We start from the raw sequence: 19,947 nt of genomic DNA on the forward strand, positions 1-19,947 counted from the left end.
TAGACTTCAGGTTATACCTTTAGTAAGAGAGGTAAAATCAGGCATCCCTATCCTCTTCCTGATCTTTAGATCTTAAGACACTTGTAGTTTTTGCTGATTGAGTGTGATGCTGGACACAAGTTTGTCATACATAGCCTTTATTACATTTAAGTATCCTCCCCCTACTCCCACTTTGTTGAAAGTTTTTATCATAAATTGGCACTTTGATTTATCAAGTGCTTTTTAATTTTTTTTAAATTTATTTATCTTTAGAGGGGAAGGGAAGGAGAGAAGGAGAGAAATATCAACATATGGTGTCCTCTTGTGTGTCCCCTGCTGGGAACTGGCCTTCAACCCAGGCATGTGCCCTGACTGGGAATCAAACTGCGATTGTGTGGTTCGCAGGACCACACTCAATCCACTGAGCTACACCAGTGAGGGCTATCAAATGCTTTTTTCAGCATCTATTAATCTGATCATGTAGGTTTTAGCCTTCCTTTTGTCTGTGTGGTAAATTAAATTTTTGGTTACAGATGTTGTACCAACTTTGTATTTCCAAAATAAATCCCACTTGATAATAGAGTATGATCAATTTCATTTATTGCTGTCCTGGGTTTGCTTGTAAGTATTTTATTGCAAATTTTAGCATCTATGTGCCTATATTTTCTTTCATTTTAGTGTCTTTATCTGGTTTTGGAATTAAAATAAAGCTGCCCTTGTAAAATGAGTTTGGGGGCCTTCCTTCCTTTTAAATTTTATGAAATCATTTGACTAGGAGACATGTTAGTTCTCAGTGCGTCTGGTAAAACTCACAAGTGGAAGGTATCTGATCCAGTACTAAGGTTTGTCAGGAATTATTTTTTTGATTACTACTTTGATCTCACTTAGTATAATCTGTCTATTTAGATTCTATAATTCTCCCTATTTGGTTTGGGAAAACGGTATGTTTTAGGAGTTCATCCATTTCATCCAGGTTGTCCAGTTTGCTGGCATATAGTTGTCTATAATATGTGCTTACAATCCTTTGTATTTCTTTCATGTCTTTCATTTCACCTTTGTCACCTGTGATTTTACTAATGTGGGTCAACTCTTTTTCTTGATGAGTTTGGTTAAAAGTTTGCCTATCATTTGCATCTTTTCAAAGAACAAGCCCTGGCTGGTGTGGCTCAGTGGATTGAGCACAGGCCTGAGAAGCAAAAGGTCACCGGTTCAATTCCCAGTCAGAGCACATGCCTGGAGTGCAGGCCATATCCCTGGTAGGGAACACATGACAGGCAACCACACATTGTTTCTCTCCCACTCTTTCTCCTTCCTGTCCTCTCTATCTAAAAATAAATGAATAAATTTTTTTTAAAAGAACAAACTTCATTCATTGATTATCTGTACTGTTTATTTAGACTGTATTTCATTTATTTATGGTCTTATCTTTATTATTTTTCCTTTTACTTTCTTTGGGCTTTGTTTGTGGTTCTTTTTCAAGTTCCTTTAAGTGCGAAGTTTGGCTGTTTATTTGAGCTTTTTTGTCATTTTTTTAGAGATAGCCCTATAATGCTATGAATTTCCCTCTTAGGATTATTTTCCCAGTGTCCCAGAGATTTTCGATTGTTGTGTCCTAATTTTCTTCAAGGTCGCTTTTGATTTCTTTTACGATCTCACTTTTGACTTCTTCATTGTTTAATAAAATGTTATTTAGTTTCCATATGTTTGTGTGTTTTTCAATGCTGTTCTTGTGGTTCATTTCCAGTTTCATAGCACTTTGGTCAGAGAAGATGCTTGCTGTGATTTCAGTCTTCTTAAGTTTATTGAGATTTGTTTTGTGTCTTACCTCGTGGCATATCCTAGAAAACAGTTCACATGCAGTTGAAAAGTGTGTATATTCTGCTACTTTGGGGTGCAATGCTCTGATGATATCAATTAAATGCATTTGATCTAGAGAATTGTTAAGGCCACTGTCTCCTTGTTGATTTTCTGCCTGGGATATCTATCCACTAAAGTCAATGGAGTGTTAAAGTCTCTGACTACAATTGCATTTCCATTTGTCACTTTCATGTCCATCAAGATTTTCTTTACATATATATGCTCCTATGCTTTACATAATTATATGTTTTACATAGGTGATCCTATGTTGGGTACAGAATTGTTTACTAGCATTACATCCCTTGTTGGATTGTTCCCTGTATCGTGATGTAGTGTCCTTCTTTGTCTCTACTATAGCTTTGGTTTTAAAGCCTATTTTGTTGGATATAAGTTCTGATACCCTGGCTATTTTCCCTTTTTTATTTGTGTGAACATCCGTTTTTATCCCTTTCTTGTCAGGCTGTGTGAATCTTTTGATCTGAGGTGATATCTTTGTCTCTTGAAGATATCATATAAATGGGTCTTGCTTTCTCATCCATTAGGCTATGTTATTTATGACTTTTGGTAGGAGCACTTAAGCCATTTACATGTAAGGTGATTATTGATAGATATGTACACAGGGCCATTTCTTAGGCTGTTTTCCTTTGTTTTCTTTTTCTTTCTCTCTTTCTCCTTCTTAAAGCTAGTCCTTTTCCATTTGTTGCAGTATTGGTTTGGTGTTAACAACCCCCTTTAGCTTTTTCATACCTGGGAAGCTTCTTGATTTTAAATAACAGCTTTGCTGTATACAGTGGCCTCAGATGTAGGTCCTTGCATTTTCTCACCTTGAGTATCTCAAGCCAGTCCCTCTGGCCTGAAATATTTCTGTTTAGTAATTTGATGACACTCTAATTGGTGTTTCCGTGTAGGAAGCTACCTGCTTTTCTCTTGTGGTTGTGCAGGTGCATCATGGTAGTGCTACTCCAGTGGTCTGTAACTGTCTGCTGTTTCCAAGCTCTGGGGTGTCCCAGGCAGTATCAGGTAAGGTCAGCCCCCACCTGTGTTTTTTCATGGGCCACCTAGCCTGAGTTAAAAAGCAATTTGAGATGGCTTCTACTTGTACTGATCTTGGAGGTTTCCAGGAAAACTCAAGCTTTGAACTTCAGCTGGCTGTTGTTCTTACTGGCCTTTGGACCTCTTAGCAAGTGTGACATGGCATGGGGCCTTGCTGAGGTCAACTGTTGACTGTTTGAGAGAATTTAGAAAGTTGTAAAGCATGAGCCAAGACCAGCTGTTCATATGGAAAAGCTGCTTTTAATAGCTTGGGTGGGCCTGTAATTTGGGTGGAGCCTCAGGGGATCTCCAGGATGGGGCAAACAGTGTTATCCAACTTTTAGTCAAACATTAGATTAGCCACTTATTTCTTTATGTTTCCTGATCACTGTTATTCTTATAAACCACAATACTACTATAAAGTATTAGCCCATGTTCTTGCCTAGTATTTTTATGTTCCGTGTAGTAATTTAACAAATTATACCACTCGTATCTGCTCCTTTTTAGCGCTTGCCTTGTTGCCAGCAGTGCATGAGTACTTTATGTGAATTTCCTCACTTTGAGACCCCAACAATTCCTGCAGTTATTTCCACTTGACAGATGAGGAAAAGAAAGCTCAGAAAAATCAAATGTTCAGTCCAAAAATTACATAACTGATAGATAGAGGATTTGACTGAACACTTGATTTAGTCCATTCATTGTGAGCACTTTATTGCTTTGATCATTCAGGAATAAATATTGGTATAAGTATAGAGGTAAAGATACAATTCTGTTTTCTTACAAATGACTAATACTTGCCCCAATACTATTTAAACATTTTGTTAGGCATTGGAAATGTCCCTACAAAACAATTATTTCAAAAAGCAAGTGATGGAAAAACTACTAGGCTAAGAACCAGGATTCTAATCACACTTCTTTCCTCTTCATTGGCTGAATCTGAGCCTATACACAGCACAGATTCTCCATTCTATAAATACCTTGAATATTGGTTATGCCCGCTCCATAATGTATAAGGAATTATGACATTTTAAAGATTAAAAAACCATATCAAGGTCAGGTGGTACACTTCTCCAATGTATCCTTATCACTCCTTAATCAATAAAGCAATTTGTAGATCCATTAATTTCAAGAAGAATAATTCTTATTCTAAAAGTATATATTTTTAGCCCTTGAAAAGTTTGCTCAGTGGACTGTGCCAACTTGTGAACCAAAGGGTCATTGTTTTGATTTCCAGTCAGGAAATGCACTTGAGTTGTGGGCCAGGTTTCCAGTAGTGGGTGCGTGAGAGGCAACCATCCATTAATGTTTCTCTCTCCCATCCCTTTCTTTAGAGATAAATAAATAAATATTTTTTAAAAGTATACCTTTTTGTAATGAGCAACAAAATATACTAATACATCAGAAGGCACATACAATTTAAATATACTTACAATTGGGTGTAGACTTCACATGTTTTAACTGATGCTGAAGCTTCTTCAGATTGTAACATACCTTGGCTAACTGTTGTTCCTATAAGGAAGAAGTATGTAGTTTAAAACTATCCTATGGCAAATATGGCTGCAATTCAGAATTCTACATCTGAGACACACCATTTTCACTTGGTAAAATGTAGCCAAGATCAAAGAAATAATGAACAGAATATGGTTTCTTAGGTATCAAAACAGCCTGGACATTTTCATAAGTACCCTGAAATGTTGTAGTAGATTAAGTATATTTCATCTCTCTAAGTGAAACATTTCTCATTTTCCTCCAATATTTAAAAGTACAGTGTGTTAAATACACTACAACACATGCCAAAAAATGTGTTTCTCTCTTTTTTAACCTCTGTGGAGATCAAGTTACTGGACACTGTGTGTGTGTTTATTTTTCAATTTATTTATTTTAATTGTTGTTCAAGTACAGTTTTCTGTCTTTTACTCCCATCCCAGCCCACCACCCCAGTGCTCCCTACATCCCTCCAATTACCACCCCCTTAGTTTTGTCCATATGTTTTATATACTTGTACCTGTCATCCCTTCTTTTTTTTTCCACTGAAATTCCATCCTATTTCCCCTCTGATCATTGTCAGCCTGTTTTCTATTTCAGTGTCTTTTGTTACATTTTGCTGGACACTGTTTTAGAAAACAGTCCAGGCTTAGTCCTGTTTTTTTCTTCAAGAAACTTTTCTGTGTTCAATTTGTTATAATTTATGGAATCATAATTTGAAATAGAGCACAAGTTTATTTTTGGAAATATTAAAGCCATCTAAACAGTGTGTATTCTATGAATACTGACAAACTTCCTAACAAGAATTAATTTCATCTTGCCCTGGCTGATGTAGCTCAGCGGATTGAGCACAGGCCTGCGAACAAAACAACCATGGTTGGATTCCCAGTCAGGGCACATGTCTGGGTTGCATGGCAGTTCCCAGCAGGGGATGCAAAAGAGGCAACCACTCATTGTTATTTCTCTACTCCTCTCTTCTTCTCTACTCCTCCCTCTGAAAATGAGTAAATGAAATCTTTAATTTTTTAAAATCAAAAAGAATTACCTTCCTCTATACACACCCTCTGATGAGTAATTATCTAATTAGACGCTCTGATAGGGTCTAAGTATACCCACTAATGTCACTGTTATAGGCTTGATGAAGTACATCCGGTGCCACTTAGTGGTATCTGCCCTACAATGTGCCAAGCTCATCCAAGGAATCCGTCTGAAAATGTTAGACCCACAATAAAAGCCTAGAAACAAAAGAGGGAATCAAATACAGTTTCGGATGTTCTGTATCTGCAGCAGAAAGACTGGATTACTCATTCACATGTTCTGCCTGAAGTAATAATCTTACTTTAGTACTTTACTTCAATTATGAGGCTAAAATCATACATTTCCATGCAGTAATCTATATTTGTATAATGTATCTAATAGTGTGGTCATTTTATCATCTTTTGTTGCTTTATTTATACCCCTTAATGCTTGCCCAATGTTCTCACAAATCACCATGAAGCTTTGTCCACATAGCTCTGTCCAAAAGTCCTGAAAAGCAACGTGAAAAGGATTAACTACATATAGGCCTGAAGTCAGTGCTAATATCAAAAACAAAAATATGATATTGGCTTAGTTTTTGAATGAAAATTCAGTTGTCCCAGAAAAGCAGGATATTTATCCAACGTATTTTTGTAGGGTCTTATTCATTGCTGGAACTTCACCCCCCAGAAGTTCTCTCTTGATTAATTAGGGAAGTGTTTTTGTTTACATTTTGCCAGCATGATCAGCTGCAGTGACATCATTATACAGCAAGTGATCTTTTATTTATTCATTTGGAACTGCCAGCCTATAGGCAAACCTAAATACAATATTACCCAAGTGCAGGCTAAAATTGTGGCATGATATTTGAAGTAAGAAAAAGGCATTTTCAACTTCTTGGCTGTAATATGAGGAGGAAAAACCAATATATCCCCACAGGAAGTAATACAGATTCCTTCCTCTCTGAAATAAGATAAACACAAAGTGTGAATAAAGAAGAGGCAGAAGCATAGCAGAAAAAGAAATAAAAAGATACAAATAAAGTGTCGGGTATCCAAAGATGTGTGTGCAGATTTCTGCATGGGTGCCTGGTTTCCAGGGGGTGTTTGATCTTGATATAAACTGTTTTCTTTCTTTTTTTTTAAATTTTAAAATTTATTATATTTTTTATTTAATTATTTTTCAAGTACAGTTTTCTGTCTATTACTCCCATCCCATCCCACCCCCCATGCCCCCCCCTCCCATTTCCACCCTTCTCAGTTGTTGTCCATGTATCCTTTATATAGGTTCCTCTAAATTCCTCCCTTATTTCCCCTGAAATTCCCTCCCCTCTCCCCTCTGGTCACTGTCAGCCTGTTCTCCATTTCAGTGTCTTTGGTTATATTTTGCTTGCTTGTTTGTCTGAAGAAAGAAATCAAGGAAGACACAAACAAATGGAGACGTATACCGTGTTCATGGATTGGAAGAATTAACATCATCAAAATGTCCATACTACCCAAAGCAATTTACAGATTCAATGCAATACCTATTAAAGTACCAATGGCATATTTCACAGACATAGAACAAACACTTTAAAAATTTATATGGAACCATAAAAGACCCCGAATAGCAGCTTCAATATTAAGAAAGAATAACAAAGTAGGAGGGATCACAATACCTGATATCAAACTGTATTACAAGGCCACTGTAATCAAAACGGCCTGGTACTGGCATAAAAACAGGCACATAAGCTCTGTTTTCTGAGTACTATTTTCATTGTCATTTTGGAAAATCTGGCAGGTTTCTAGAAATTGCAAAAACGTTTAGTCCAGATACAATTCTGTAAATATTGTAGTGCTTTATATCCAAGTGAGAGTTTTTTGTTAGTTTCTAAAAGGTATTTTCCTATTTAGACCTCAGGGCTATTTTGGGGCCAACAAACAAAGGTGACCCCAATGGCTTTAGTTTTTGATATCCAAAAAGTTAGTAATCTTTAAGTTAAATATGATATGTTATTCAGCAGAAAGAATGCATCTTTTTAAAATTTCTAACACATTCTGTACTTAATGTTGAGAAAGTTTTGAGAAAAAAATGTGATCATTGGGGAGATTGTGGCCACAAAGTTAAAAATCATTTGTGAAGTAAACATTCTAATGCTACAATAATGTGATATTTGAATAAGCCTAAGTATGTATAAATTAGAAAATGAAAGACTGGTAAATAAGCATACCAATCTTTTTAATATCACTTATTTTGATTGAAATAAATGTGCAATTTCTTCTGAAAAAAAATAAAGTGATCCCTAGAGAGAAAATGAAGTGACTTAAAATGCAGATAAGGAAGACATTCTACTTGGTGGCATGACTTAGAGATAAATCAGCCTCTCTCTTGTCTACAAGGGAACTGAGGAAAATTGAGAAATATAAAACTAGAGATGTTTAGATTGCTCTATGAATCAAACAGGAGTACCAAAAATTTGTTTTTTCTATTTGGTCCTGTTGTGCTTAAAATGGAAGAGTGAGACTGATTCTTGCCACTACTTGAAAACAATAAATTTTTTAAGATAGTGCAATGTTACATTTTGAAAGTACTTATTAAGAATTGCTTTTAACTGGCTAGAAAGCACTTCCATAAGCTGTATATTCTCTACATAACGTAATATTTTATAAAGTTTAGTTCATTGATACCATTATTTTTTCTTTAAGCAATGCTAAGCAGTTTTTTTATTATAATCTCTAAGAATCTTTCAGTATGTAAAATATACTCTACACGGAAATAAGGTATACTTGTAGAATTTTTAAGGCCAATATTTAGTGTACTATTAACAATGATTGATATTCATAGGAAACAACAAAACATTTTTGTGCAATCTACAAGGTACTTCCTCAGGTATTATCTCATGGGATGCACAGGACACTTCCCCTGAGGTAGACATGGTAGGTATTATATCATGGAGAGCAAACTCAGGGTTACGAGATTATGTGACATGATCACTTCATGCTATTATTAGGTATGGGCTGTAGCAATGTAGCTGTTCTCCTAGTCCAATTGCCAGTCATTAATACCAGAGTGAGGAGCTAAGACCAGATATACCAGGCATAAATTTGCGTTTATTTTAAGGAATTTTGATAACATTAACTACTCTGTCCCCCCCCCCCCACCCAAAGGAAACCCTCTTTTTCCTGCAAAATTGGAAGAAATTCACATAGAAAATAATCCAGCTACAGCCACAGAATACTAACCTGGAAAAATAAACACATATCCCTAAAACACAGTCTTCACCAACTAAGGAGTATCTTGATAGAAAATGCAACCATCAAAGCAAAAATACCAAGCACAGGAAAAACTTTCAACTTTATATCACTAACAGTTTTTATTCATCATAAACTCAACTTCCTTCTGTTTTCCTGCTGTTAACTTAGTTTCCAATTCATGCAGCACACTATGCTCAATTCTTAAGCTTTTTCTTTAATTGTAGAATTTACTGTTTATCTTTTTCCACTCTAATAAATCTTTAGGAAAAGTAACAAATGGCATAAATATGACAAATATATTTTAACTGATTATGATATGAAGACACTAATAATAATCAGCACTTTATATTTTGATTCATGCGTCTAAGGAGTCAGAAATAGTTAGAAAGAGTTAAGTTCAACTAAACTATCAATTAGTTTGAATTATTTACATTATAAACATGTTGGTTTAAGAAAATGCAGCCATAGACTTGCTTGGAAAATACACAGTGCTTTGACTACTACTTCCAACACAATCTTACTGTGGCCTAAAATTGGTCGCCACTGCTGACAGCTGCTTCCTTAGAAAACACTGTTAACTTTATCACCTGAACCAAGCCATTTACCCTTTGCTGGTGTGAATCTCCTAATCAGTAAAAAGTGCATAGTGACAGCGGTTGACTACCCAGCAGAACTGTGATTAACAATAAATTAAATAATATACAGGAGGGATAATTATACAGTGTAAATGCTCTATGGAAGTGAAAATTATTAAGAGTAGTAGGTGAACAATCTATGAAGACAGAAATTTTAGTATATTTCAGGAATACTGTTTACATTTACTTCACAGCTGCTTTGACTGAAATCCATCTACCAGTGAGAAGGTCTAATGCTAGTTTGAATCCTGGTGTTCAACAAACAAGCACTGTACTATCAAGAAACAATTTTGGTTGGCCAACTAAATCTATTTTCTTGACACCTGTTCTCTCTGCCCCAGAAGGTGGAAATTACTATGTATACTTCTCCACTAATCCTGGTTGTAAGGAGTGCTGGAGTAGCTCTGGCCACTGACTTAATCTACTATAACCTTAGGGTCAACTGTAGAAGGTGAAGTTCCCAACTTTTTCCACTTTGGCACACAAAGAGAAAAACTTGATATTTATAAGGCATACTTGGGAAAATAGGTGAGATTGTTCCAGGCCTACCTGGCTTCCCAAAATTCTGAGGGCATCTAACTTAGCACTTGTGTATCAGAGATGAAGCAATGGGTAGTTCAGACATATCATATAGATTTCAGCCTGCAAGCCAACTCTAGGGGACTGAGGGTGGTTTCTGGAGTCCCATGCTGAGAACTAGAAAGGCTCTGGTTTGGGTGTGGGGGAAATGATTATGACCAAATGGAAATTTCTAGCATTGACACAGGTTACCCTATGATGGTAAGTTAGTTAAGGCCAGCCATTGCTGGAGTAGAAAATATTAACCTGTAAAGACACTCAAAAACATAGGAAAAGATGCTCAACCTCACCTACAACAAAACAAATTAACTTTAAAACTATATCACAGTAACACTGGACACCAACCAAAATGGAAAAAAAAATTCCAAGTTTAAATAGTATGTTCTAATGATAAAATTGTGGGGAAATATTGCAAATTGTTAATGGAGCAATTTGGAAATATATTACATGAATGTTCATATACTCCTTTCTACTTCCAGAAATAATTCTACTACTTCTCCTTATGGAATATTTCCTAAAGACATACTCACACATACACAAATTGCTGTGGTTACATGAATACTACCATTCATTGAAGCATTGTTTGTTGGTTTGTTGTAACAAAAGACTGGATACAACCTCAGTGTCCATCGCTAAGGGGAAGTTTAAATTCATATGTCACTGTCCTACACTGGGATGCAATGCTGTGGCCCTGTGTTATATGTACTGATAAGGAAATATTTTCAAAGCATTATTTTTAAAGCAGACAATTTGTGTGAAAATTTTAGTCATGCTCAAAATACAAAATTCCAAAAAGACTTCACTAGTAAACACTCAAATGATATTGTACTCCTCATATTACTCTGATTCAACAAGTTTACCCCTTTTTCCTCTCTGGATTCATCAATCTTTTTTCTTTCCTTCTCTTTTGTTTCTTTTCTTTTCAAGAAAAAGAAATGGTTAGTAATGGTATTTGAAGTTAATGTTCTTTTTGTTTTGTTTTGTCTTCTTTTTTTTCTTCTTGGTTTGCTTACATATTCTAAATTAAAGCCAGTACATTATGTAAGTTCATCCCAACATACTGAAGTGTGTATCTCTACAGATATTTCACTTACATCACTATTATCATGTCTGATAAGATCAACAATTCCTGGGTATTCAAGAAATACTCTTCTGTTAAAGAAAAAAGGGAGCAAGATCTAGAACAGATGTTACCATTTATATAATATAGACAATATCAATACATATGTTTATTCTAAGTACAGATTATAAAATATCTATGGGATAATACACAAAAAACTCAAAACAGCAGTTGCCTGCAGGAAGGGGCAGTGGGTGGCTGATGTCACAGGTGAAGCAGAGACCTTTCACTGTAGACCCTTTGACATGTACTGGCTTTTAAATCACGTGAATGTGTTGGATATTACCTACATTGAAAATAGAAAATAATTGTACTACAAATTGTTTTCTTCTTGGTATACAATACAATTGCTAGTTAGAAATATCCCTCCAACATATTTCTCAAACACTCTTCTAATTAGTTTTTCCAAAACCTTGTAACAGATGGAGGAATCCTAATGTGAGCTGTAAAACCATAACATCACGGTAGACAGGAACTCAATACTGGCATAATCTAAAGATTTAGTATATAGACAGTCATTAAGAAACTTATAGATTACCTACCTAGAGGGAAACTTGAACTAGGCCCCCTAACCTAGAGTCCTCTTTTATCTCAAGTAGTACATTTTGGAAGTTAAAAAAAAAAACACACCTGTATGTACTCAAATTCTGAGCATTAAAACCACTATGTAAGTATTATATAAATGCAGTTGAGGATTCTACCTCCTAAAGCTATAGTGTATCTCAGTGTATCTTTTCAAATGTCTAATAGTATACTTGATTGGTAGCATTTTTAAAGATTTTATTTATTTATCTTTAGAAGGGAAGGGAAGAAAAAAGGGAGAGAAATATCAATGTATGGTTGCCTCTCATGCCTCCCCTGCTGAAAACTGGCCTGCAACCCAGGCATGTGCCCTGATTAAGAATTGAACTGAAATCCTTTAGCTCACAGGCCTGACCTCAGTCCACTGAGCTACACCAGCAAGGGCTAATTGGTAGAATTGCCTAACAGAGAACCAGCTCTAATTATGGTCAAGAGGTCATTTTTCGCCAGTCTCCTTTTCTCTGGGTTCCTTAGTAGATTGATATTGTATGACTTCAAAGCAGTGTTTTGATGAAGATTTCAATTATATGGTAGGGTTCAGTGCTTAAAATTCTAATTTTTAATCATTTTTCACAATATATATCATATCACAGTGTGGCTGGCAACATTGAACATTCAATACATATCACTGGATATTTTTCAAAAAACACATATACACTATGAATTAAAAGTTCTCAATTAGCCCAGTCCTAATGTGCAGGACAGAAGTGAGATGGACAGAGAGAGAACAGAGAAGGAAAACAAATGAAAGGACAATTCAAAAATATAACTTGAGGGTACAGACTTTTCACTAAACAATCCACTCACTCCAAAATATTTATCAAGTGCTTATCTTGCTAAGTGAAAATTTATTCAATCTGTTATTTGATATATGCAGACAAGAAATAATTGCTCCTTCCCTTTGAAAAAAACTGGTTCAAAATGGTAAAAATAAATACAATTTCAAAAACTCTACTTAAATTTAACTTTGTATTCAATTGTCTATTATTATTTGTTTATTTTGCACTTTCCATCTTTTTCTTCTTTTATGTTAAAATTCTTTTATGTTTGAGCCCTGGCTGGTGTAGCTCAGTGGATTGGGCGCGGGCCTGTGAAGCAAAGGGTTGCAGGTTCGATTCCCAGTCAGGGCACATGCCTGGGCTGCGGGCCAGGTTCCCAGTGGGGGACCCATGAGAGGCAACCACACATTGATGTTTCTCTCCCACTCTTTCTCCTTCCCTTCCCCTCTCTCTAAAAATAAATAAATAAAATATTTTAAAAAATTATTTTATGTTTGAAAGAAGAGTGATCAGAATTTTGTTAAGATGATATGTGGGGCTGGGAGGGGGGAATAGAATTAATTTCATACATTTTTCATAACAAAATGGTTAGTAATAGTATTTGAAGTTAATATTCTTATACTTATTGATTTTTACACTTTTCTGCTGTGTGTAAGAATTCCACTTTCTTGGTCCCACTAACTTTCTGTTTCCAGTTTTGAAACAAACAAACAAAAATTTCACCTGAAGTACCAAAATAGCCATCATTATGCATAAAGAATAAAAATAAGTTGATACACAATAACACAAATAGTAAGACTTGAAGGTGGAATTTTTTGTCAAAGATGATATGTCAATAATAGAGTTTCTTGGAGGAAAATTTTATAGACTCATCCATTGATGCCTATTGTCAATAACATTACAAGGAACATGAAATGAATATGTCTTTCAAGTTAGTGTATTCATTTCCTTCTGATAAATACCAAGAAGTGGAATTACTGTATGATACAATAGTTCTATTTTTAATTTTTTGAGAAATGTCTATAATTTTTCATAGTGGCCACACCAATTTACATTCCCACCAACTATGCATAGGGATTCTTTTTCTCCACATCCTTGTCAATGTTTTTTACTTCCTGTCTCTTCGATAATATCCATTCTAACAAATGTAAGGTCATATATCATTGTGCTTTTCATTTTCATTTTTTCTGGTGATTAGTGATGTGAAGAAAGATTTCATGTACCTGTTAGCCATCTGTGTATCTTTAGGAAAATGTCAGTTTTGTTCTTCGTCCCATTTCTTAAGTGAATTGTTTTTGTTTGATTGGATTGTATGAGTTCTTTCTCTACAGGGTCCATCAGAAGTAACATTTGTCTGAATATGGCTGGTGGATTAATAACATGGGTATAATAATGTATAGTTTTCAATTAAACACATAACCTAAAATGTGCTATGGTGTGCTATAGTGTGACAGTTACATTACAGAATAACCTACTCAGGATTTTGTCATTTAAAAACGGGGTGACACCGTCCAGTATTGTTCAGTGGATTGAGCACTAGTATGCAAACTAAAGGGCTACTGGTTTGATTCCCAGTCTAGAGCACATAGCTTGGTAGCAGGCCAACTCCCCACTGAGTGGCATGTAAGAGGCAGCCACATGTTGAAGTTTCTCCCCCTCTCGATTTCCTTCTCTTCTCCTCCCTAAAAAAAATAAATAAATAAAGTGGTGGTTATCTGTGCCAGACTCTGTATTTTTGGATATCAACTTTTTGTAAACTCTATGACTTGCAGACATTTCCCCCATTTGATAGGTTACCCTTTCACTTTGTTGATGGTTTTCTTTGTTATACAGACGCCTTTTACTTTTGGATCACTGAGGCACTTTTCTCCCATGTTTCTGGTGTTGGAGATGGCGAAAGATGCTGGCTAGTCCATATCTTGGGGAACGCTGCCAACACTACAATTATAAGATGTTTGAGGACACTACTGATGCCGAGAGCAGTCAGGTGTTATAGAACACTGCAGAAGCTGGTATAGTCATGAGTTAGAGAACCCTGAAGACTATGGTGATTTGGTACATTGTGAACACAGGGAAAAATCACAAGTGTTGAAAATGCTACAAATGCTGTTATAGTCTGGGTATTTGACAATGAAGTTTGCCAGCATATGCTTCATGTTTGAGAGTGCTGAAAATGCTGTGGTACTTCAGATGTTTAGAGCTCCAATTATGCTCAAACAGCCCAGGGGTTTGAAGTCATTGCTTCTGCAGAAGATAGCCCAGGGTTTTTTTTTTGTTGTTGTTGTTGCTTTTGTTGTTTTTTTTTTATCCCAACACATGGTGATAAACTTCTGGTCTTGAATAACCCAGACAATGATGAAATAATGTGAATTTTTATGACTGCATACCCTTGTACAGTGCAGATATATGTTAACAGAGACACATTGATGTACTCCAGGTGTTTAAAACAGTGCAGATGCTGGGATAATCCAGATATTTTAGACCCCTGACGATGCCCAGATATCTCTGGTGTCTGAGAATACAGCAGATGCTGAATTCAACCAGGTGTTTAAGAATATCATTGATACTGAAATACTCTAGTTGCAAGGGAACATTGCAGACCCAGTGATACATCATGTGCTTGACAACACAAAACAGTTACAAATAGAGGTTTGGGGGAACTTTTCAGAATTATAGATAGTCCAGATATTTGACAACATGAAGGTGCTGGAATACTAAAGAGATCTTAGCACGATGCTGACACACAAAGAGCCTTGTTGTTATAAGAGGGAGAGATGCTTGGAATAGCCCATGTACTTGAAAATAAAAAAAATATTGCAAAAGTTGGAAGTAGTCCATGCATCTGAGTACCCTGCAGAAGTTGGGACAGTCCAGTTGCTACAAAATACTGAAAATGTTGGAATAATTCAGGCCTATGATGATATTACTGATTCTGGGATATTCAAGTTGCAGAGCACATAAAATGCTGAGGTACTCCTTGTATTGGAAAATATGCTGACAAGTGAGTAGATCAGATATTTGGAAATAAAAAGAACTTGGAAAAGCACTTGAAAAGCACAACATACTCCTGGGCTATCAGTTGCTTGATAACATTGCGTACACTCTACTACTCAATGTGATGAGGGCATTGCAATGTTTGCCATTGTCGAAATATCTGAGAACAAGATGACACAGGCATATCCTCAAAGTTTGAGAAATTTCATTGTTGGAATAGTCCAATAGTTTCAAAACTTCTCAGACATAGAGGTTGCCCAAGTGTTAGAGAATGTTGCAAATATATGAATGACCAGGTTGGGCTACAGGCCCTAAGGTAGTCCAGTGTTTCAGTCATTGAAGGTGCTGGGATCTGCTGGAGTTTGATAATACTCCAGTCACTGAGATGACTCAGGTGGGGAGACTCCTGAGACCCCTATCATATCCAGGTGTTTGAGAACACTAAAGATGAGGGAATAGTCCAGGCGTTGGAGAACACTTCTAGGCTGAAGTACTGAAGGCACTGATACATTGTTGGTGATTTTATAGCCCAGCTTCTGCAGTTAGATTACACTGCAGAAGCTGGGATAATTCATATGTTTCAAAATATTAAAGAACTGGGATAATCTTGGTGTTGAAAACAATGAAGATGATGATAAAGTTCAGATGTTTGAGGACATTGTGGATACAACAAGAGTGTAGGTATTAGAAAATGCTACAGACAGTGGGGAAGCACAGGTGCGGAGAATGTTGCAGATGGTGGGATAATTCAGATGTTGAAAACAGTGCAGATAATGGAATTCCTCAAGTATTTTAGAACACTACAAATGATGGACTAGTCCACATACTTTAGAACAAAACCATTGCTGGATACTCAAAGTGTTTGAGGCACTAGTTAGGTTGAAATAGTTCAGCAGCCTAGAACACCAAAGGTGTGAACAATAGTAAGGGATTTTGATATCATTGCCAGTGCTTGATCTAGCACAGGTGTTCTTGAACTATACAGATGGTGCTATTGATTGGTCAGGTGTTTGAGAAGAGAGAAGACATTGGAATCTTTTGTGTGTTTAACAGTATTTTAGTTGCTGGGATAGTAGATGTTTGAGAAGAAGACATCATGTTAAACAGCTGGAACTTGAGAGCAATGCAGATACTGGTATATTCCAGCTCTTTGATATTCCTGAACTGCTAAGATACTCCAGCTATCTGACACCATTACAGGTACTGATAGAGTGCTCAAGTCTGAGGAGCTTACAGATTCTGGAAGAGTACAGGTGAGTGGGAGAACAGCAGATGCTGAAATAGTCCAGGTGTATGAGAACACTAGGGATGCCGAGTATGTACCTGTTTTGGAAAAAACTGCAGGTTCCAAGAATAGCACTGGTGTGTGAGAACAGTGAAGACACTGGGGTAGTCCGTGTGTTTCAGAACACTGAAATATCTGGTATAGACCAAGTGTTAGAGAACACAGAAGATGCTAAAGTATTCCCGATATTGAAGAATATTGCTAGGATTCAGATTATCCAGAATTTTGTGATGCAGTTGGTGCAGCGACGTGCTAGGGGTCTAGGCATTATTACAGACCCAGAATAAATGAGGTGTTTGAGAAGACAGAAGATGCCTTGAAAAGTGCAGGTTTATTTGAAGGATACAAACAGCAGAACAGTTCACGTTTTCAAGAACTCAAAAGGCACTGGAATATTGTGAGTGTTTTGGAATATCACAGAGGAGGGAATAGCAAAAGTGTTGGGAACAAAACAAAACTAGGACACTCCCAGGTTTTGAAAACTCTGCAGAAGCTGGGATAACCCAGGAGTTTTGGTAACTAAAGAGTTGAAGATATCCAAGCACCTGCGAACTCCAGTGATTCTAGCTATGGTCCTGGTACATGGGAAAACTCCGGACACGGCGACATTTTTGGTCTTTGAGGTCATTGCAGGTGCTGAGTTAGTCCTCCTTTACAGCATGTTTCACATGTCAGAAACAGTCCAGATGTTGAGAACATTGCAGATGCTGGTTATTCCATATGATAATAACACTGGAGACATTGGGATTCTCTGGGACTTGAGGATATCACAGGATCTGGGATAGTCATAACGTTTCACAACCCAAATTGCTGTATTAAGTGACTCAGAACAAGGAAAGATGCTCGGAACAGTCCATGTGATTGAGAACACTGCAGATGCCGGAGAGTCTAAGAATCTGAGAACACTGAAGGTGTTGGAATATTGCAGCTGTTTGCAGAGGCTACAGACTCTGAGAAGATTCAGGTGTTTGAGAACAAAAAGTTGCAGACGTATTTCAGGTGATTGAGAACACTGCAGAGGCTGCAATACACCAGGTATTTGAGAACATCGAAGGTGCTAGGAAGATGTTATGTGTTTTAATTCCCTTAAGATGCTGGATTGCTTAGGTATTTGACAACTTTGAGACTTTGTTAGAGTCCATGATTTTGAGACTTTGAAGGCACTGGAAATTTTCCAGGAGTTGGAGAACACTGCAGACGTAGTGTAGTCTGTGTGTTTGACAACATTGAACAGGAAGAGGGCAGCAAGTTGTTTGAGAACATGGCACACTCTGAGATAGCAGAGACACTGCCAACTCTTCTATAATTGGATGTTTGAGATCTTGTGCATGCTGATTCATGCTCGTGTTTTGGGAACACTGAAGATGCTAAAATACTCCGCAGCTGAGAACACGGCAGATGCTGATATACCACAGATACTGGAGAACACAACACATGCTGACATAGCCCCTGTCTTAAAGCTTTGTCCAGGCTAGGATAGTCCAGTTATTTGAAATATTGCATTCAGAGCAAACGTCTAGCTTTTTGCCAACACTGAAGATTCTGTATCATCCAGGGATTTGAGAATGCTGCTGACAAGGAGAGAGTACCTGAGATCTTAGAGAAGGGGCACTGGGATAATCTAGGAATGAACTCAATAAACACGACATTCTTTATAAATAGAAGAGCTAAAAGAGAAAATGACAGTTGATACCTATTATGGAAATCTACCTTGTTTATATAGACAGCCTTGGCAAGCTTGGACCCAGCAGAAGAACACAGAAGCTATCCTTCTCTCTCAGGGAATTTGGGTATCCTCATTTTTTTTTTTTGTTTCTCTGTCACAGAACCAATGTGGGACATGCTTAGGTACGTCATTATCTCATTAGGTAATGACCTAATGGGTAGGTCTAATACACTCATTGGGTCAGGGTATCATATGGATACTCAATGATTGTGTTTACATCTGATCTGTTCTTAAGGCAGGTATATTTCTAAGAAAACAAACCCACTTCAGTGAATGATAGACACCCTGACACATGCAAAGGTAGATGTTTACCATGTCCCCATCTTGAGTCTTGCTGGTCTCACACCTAGTGTGCCATGGGTATCCTGTGCCCTTGGGCAATTGTGGAAGTTAGCTCAGAATGTGCGGCCAGGAATGACAAAGGTTGTGTATATCTGCTTTGTTCATAGTATGTGTATGTTCCTATATTACTTCAATTAACCAGCTGGGATTTAATCATGCAATACGTTAAAGTCCCAAGGTGGCTTCTGACGTATTAAACTTTATGAAGCCCAGCTAGAAGGAAAACTGACTACAGAAGCTGCTATGCGAAGGCTCACAATAACATTGTGCCCATTTGTTGTACATAGTTTGGTCTGAGGCTGTCCCCGAGCTCATTTCTCAGCCATGTTTGGGAAAAGGGCTTTCTCATAGGTTTCAGTTATTACAATGTGCCTGTATCTTATGAACAACAGGAGGCTGCCCAGGCTCAATGGCACAGTGTGTTGGCCTGCTAAGAGGGGATTTTCAAAACTCATGGATCCTGCTCAGGACAGATGAATCTATGTGGAAAAACCAGTGGTGTCTGCTCAATGGCTGAATTTGGACCAAACCCTCTACCTTATTCATATCTTCACTTTTTCAGCATGGAAGACCAGAGAGCCTTGACCACTGAAAACATTATAGCTGGAGGTTTTGTGACCTAAGACCCCTTGTCCCAGGTTCTGTCTCAATTTTAAATGCCAAAGCAGAAGCCTGCTGTTACCATTCCCACAGTATCAAATAGAGAAATTGCCCAGAAAAGTTTGGAGGTTTGCTGTGGGTTGCACAGTGGGATGAGAAAATTCTGAGACTCAGACATGGTAACAAATAAATCAGAGTGGCAATCCTGTGAATCATGAGATAAGGACACTGAAAACAAGCAAGGAGTGAGGCAGATCAAGAGCCCAGAGGGAGCCTGGCTGACGTCCATGACCACAGACATGCCCCTTCCCTCTCTTCACCTATGAGGTTCAGAGTTCTGAAGACACTAGGACAGAAGGCAGGAAAAGCCAAGAAAAGTGTGGGGTGTATTCAATAGAAACCAAAAGCTTCAGGTACCCAGGAATCTAGGAACCTACTCTTCCTGGTGAGTCTGTCTCCATGCCCTTTCCCTGGGCAGAACAGAACTAGATTGACTGCACATTGGGTCCTTTTCAGGAGTTGCAGTGGCGGAGCATATGGGCTTTCTGGGGTCCTCCTGGAACTCGGTTTCTTCAGTGATGGGGAGAATGAATTATCTGGGAATACAGTTAGTGTTGAAACAGAATATATTAGAATACAGGGTGCAAAAACCTGAAGTCCATTGTTGTTTACATTTCCATAGCAATCACGAACCTGTTTTTT

At 37.3% G+C, this 19,947-nt stretch overlaps 1 pseudogene; it reads right to left on the reverse strand.

Moving 5' to 3' along the window:
• The window catches only part of LOC118995250 (coiled-coil domain-containing protein 112-like), a 44,832-nt pseudogene that overhangs the window by 15,075 nt on the left and 9,810 nt on the right, over positions 1-19,947 (reverse strand).

This window comes from Sturnira hondurensis, unplaced genomic scaffold, assembly GCF_014824575.4.
Source record: "Sturnira hondurensis isolate 20B ecotype Veracruz unplaced genomic scaffold, ASM1482457v3 Scaffold0010099, whole genome shotgun sequence".
Classification (NCBI taxonomy): Eukaryota; Metazoa; Chordata; class Mammalia; order Chiroptera; family Phyllostomidae; genus Sturnira; species Sturnira hondurensis.